The sequence below is a fragment of the Ailuropoda melanoleuca genome, chromosome 15 (genome assembly GCF_002007445.2).
Source record: "Ailuropoda melanoleuca isolate Jingjing chromosome 15, ASM200744v2, whole genome shotgun sequence".
Classification (NCBI taxonomy): Eukaryota; Metazoa; Chordata; class Mammalia; order Carnivora; family Ursidae; genus Ailuropoda; species Ailuropoda melanoleuca.
In genome coordinates, this window is record NC_048232.1 from 28,527,141 (window position 1) to 28,531,401 (window position 4,261).

The 4,261-nt window shown below is 39.4% G+C and overlaps 1 pseudogene; it reads left to right on the plus strand.

Moving 5' to 3' along the window:
- The first annotated feature begins 345 nt into the window (after positions 1 to 345).
- Positions 346 to 1,138, plus strand: LOC117796298 (annotated as a pseudogene).
- Positions 1,139 to 4,261: the final 3,123 nt, after the last annotated feature.

Consider the following 4,261-nt stretch of genomic DNA (forward strand, 5'->3'; position numbering starts at 1 on the left):
TATTCTTTGGTTTAAAATCTGCTTTAGCTAATATTAATATAGCCACGCACCTTTCATTTCATTTAATGCTAGTATGGTCTATCATTCCATTCTTTTACTATTTATCTTTTTTTAAACAAGATCTTATTTATTTGAGAGAGAGAACAAGTGGGGTGGAGAGGGGCAGAGGGAGAAGCAGACTCCCTGCAGGGCTGGGACTCAGTCCCAGGACCCTGAGATCATGACCTCAGCCAAAGGCAGCTGCTTAATGGGTTGAGCTACCCAGGCATCCCATCTCTTACTATGTATCTATTTGTGTCTTTATATTTAAAGTGAGTTTCCTTGTTCTCTTTTCTGGCTGGAACCATGGAGAGTGCAGAAAAGAAGAAAAATAAGGTTCCTGCTATGCCAGAAACCCTTAAGAAAAAGCAAAGGAATTTCACAGAGTTGAATATCAAGTGTCTGAGAAAAAAGTTTGCCCAAAAGATGCTTCTAAAGGCAAGGAGAAAGCTTATCTACGAAAAAGCTAAACATTACCACAAGGAATATAGGCAGATGTACAGAAACTGAGATTTGAATGGCTAGGATGTCAAGAAAAGTTAGCGATTTCTAGGTACCTGCAGAACCCAAACTGGCATCTGTCATTAGGATGAGAGGTTATCAATGGTCTGAGCCCATAGGCTCGAAAGGTGTTGCAGCTTCTTCGCCTTCACCAGCTCTTCAATAGCACCTTTGTTAGGTTCAACAAGGCTTCAGTTAACATGCTAAGGACTGTGGGACCATATATAGCACGGGGGTACCCAAACCCGATGTTGGTGAATGAACTGATCTACAAAAATGGTTACAACAGAATCAACAAAAAGCAAATTGCCCTAACATAGAACACATTGATTGCTCAATCTCTTGGTAAATATGGCATCATCTGCATGGAGGATCTGATTCATGAGGTCTGTACTGTTGGAAAATATTTCAAAGAAGCAAACAACTTTTTATGGCCTTCAAAAATTATCTTCTCCACGAGGGGGAATGAAGAAAAATGGGGACCACCCATTTTGTAGAAGGTGGAGATGCTGGCCACAGGGAAGACCAGATCAATGGGCTTATTAGAAGAATGAACCAAGGTATCCACCATGATTATTTTTGTGATCTGGTCAGTTAATAAATAAATACTTTCAAACTGAAAACAAAAATAAAGTGAATTTCCTTTAGGCAGATTAACTGGATCTTGCTTTCATATCTAATCTGATTATTTCCACTTTTTAATGGAAGTGTTTAGAACATTTATATTTAATGAGATCATCTACCATCGTATTATCCATTTTCTAATTATCCTCTTTTCTTTGTTCCCCTCATCTCCTTTTCCTGACATCTTTTTGACTATTTAAAAAGATTATTTCATTTCATCTCCCCTGTTGACACATTAGCTATAAGTCTTTGTTGTATTATTTCAGTGGATGTTTTATTATTGATATTATATACCTTTAATGTAACATGTTCTACTGTCAGGTGGTATTATGCCACTACATGTATAGTAAGAGAATATATATATAGTGGAGTAATATATATATATATATATATATGTATTCATTCTGCTGTTGGACAAGGTCTCTGGCTGGCGCCTGGTTGGGAGGGGCCTCTACCTGTATCCCCCTGTTGGGTGGGGCTAGACACTGTGCTTCGTGGTCAGGTGGAGTTGCTGTGTTCACTCATTGGGTGAGGCCTCAGGGTATGCTCTATGATTAGGTAGGGTCACTCACTGAACTCCCTGTCCGGATCAGGCCTTAGGTTTTGTCTAACAATCAGGCAGGGCCATATGGTTGGGCTCGGATTTATGCAGGGCTGTAGGCTGGGCTTCTTGCCTGGGTGGTACTATAGGCTGAGCTCTGCGGATGCTCAGGGTCACTGTTTGAGTTCCCTGGCTATGTGGGGCCAGAGGCTATACTTATCAGTTGAGCAGGGCTGCCGCTTTGGCTCATTCTGGAAGCAGGGTTGGAGGATGAGCTCTCTGTTTGCCTGGGTTAACTGGCCAGGCTTTCTGTTGGGAAGAGCTGTGAATTTGCTTCCCTGCATAGGTGGGGCTGTAGAACAGACTCCATGGTCAGTTCTGCTTGTTGGCTGGGGACCCAAATCAGATAGAACTGCACACTGAGCACCTAGCCCAGTGGAGCCTCCAGCTCAGTTCTGAAGATGAGCAGAACTGCTGGCTGGGGTCTCTGCTCTATTGCTGTTGCAAATAGGAATGGAGGAATGTTATCCACCAAGATCTTAGCACTTGTTGCTGTAGGCCTTGCCCCTATTCTCTATCTTAATCTGATCCCTAGTAGTTGAGCTCTCCAGATTATCCATGAAGCAAAACCCAAGGTACCTCTCAGCAAGTGTTCTGTAACACTGGGGGAGCTGGATGTCCACCTTGGGCTGTCTTTTCTTACTGGAAAAACTGTAGGCCTAGGGAGACCCTGTCTGTGCAGCATTGTACTGGTTTGATGCAGTCAGAGTATAGTCAGTCCTATTATCTTCAAATGTGTTTCTTCTCAGTCTCTGTGGTCTGGAGTGATGCTTCAGCCTCACTCTCTGGGCTCTGGGATTTTCAGAATGTTGTCTTGTGTATGGATAGGAAGTCTTCTTGTAAGGGGGACTGAAGTCAGGGGTAACGTCACTATTTTGATGACATCTGAGTCTCTGAAAAATTCTTTATTTTGTTTTGTTTTGAAAAACAATCTCATTGAGAAAAAGTTGTTATATTATCATACTGAGTAAAAATTCTAGGGTGGCAATTTTTTAATACTTTTAAAGATGTTGGTTTACTGTTTCTTGGTTTGCCTGTTTTTGACAAAAAGTCTGCTGTCATCCTCATCTTTGTTCATTAGTAAGTAACGTCTTGTTTTTCTGGTTGCTTTCAAGATTTCTCTTACTCCCTCATTTTAACCAATTTGATTATGATATGATAGGTTTCCTTTTAATTTTTTTGTGTTTGTTGTTCATTGAAATTCCTGCATCTGTGCGTTTGTTTTCATCAGATTTGGAAATTTTTTTGGCCATTATTTCTTCAAATGCCTCCTCTCTTCCAACCACTGTGGGAGATTTCAATACCATAAACACTAGGTCCTTTGAAATTGTCCCATAGCTCAATGATAGTGCATTAGTTTGTTTTTTTTTTTCCTTTTCTTCAGTCTTTCCTCTCTGTATTTTGAATAGTTTCCTTTGCTAGGCCTTCAAGTTCCCTAACCTATTCTTCTGCAATGTCTAATCTATAATTAATCAATCCAGTGTGTTTTTCATTGCAGATATTGTAGATTCTATCTTTGTATATTAAATATCATAAAGAAGTATACAAAGTGAAATAACAAAGCACAATGTGAGGAGGTAATTAGTTTTACCCAATGAGGGGAAAAGGAAGACTTCAGAGAGATGACATATGTTGAGTCTTAAGGAATTTGTATGGAGGACCATAGAAATGGAAGCTTGACAGAGAGAATGACTTGTGTGTGAAAGAGATATGGAACAATATAGTTTAATACCTATGAAAAGTTCACAATGATTCAAGTATAGATTTGAGACAGACACTTTGCAAGTAAAGGTCACATTTAATTAGGGACAAATAATGAGGATATCAGTTTGCCATGCAACACATTTGAATTTAATCACTTCTGGAATAGGAAGATGAAAACAGCTTTACACAAGGGGAGTAATGTGATACGATTTCCATTTTAGGAAAAGCACCCTGGAGGAAGTGATTATTTAGGAGTATGCGAGTGGTGTGTGTGTATGTGTGTGTGCGTGCGTGTGCTTGTGTGTGTGTGTGTAAAGGGGGTTAAATACAGATTAGTAAAACAAATTATAAGTATTTTTATGATGTAAAAGATGTCAGATATGGTGATAATCTGAGCTGAAGCAATCCCCGTGGGGTTGAAGAAGAGGGAATAAGATATAGAACGATAGGGATTTGGTTAAGATTACATGTAGAATATGAGGAAATAGGGAGATTCCTGGGCTTTGACTTGATTGACTAGATGGGTTAAGCAGAAAGAAGAGCTGACTGAGATTTAAATTTAGATTTAGAACTGTTAAATTGGAAGTAGTGTACGTAGATGGGAATGTCTAGTGGGCAATTGTATGTGTAGGTTTTTAATTCATGATACACGGTTAAGATAGAGGTACAGACTTGTGACTATTAGAATCTAGTTAAAGCTGTAGGACATGTGAAAATAACCGTAAGGAAATGAGATGAGTGAGAAGAGGGTAGAAGAAAAAATACTAGAAATTTCATTGATATTTAAAGAGT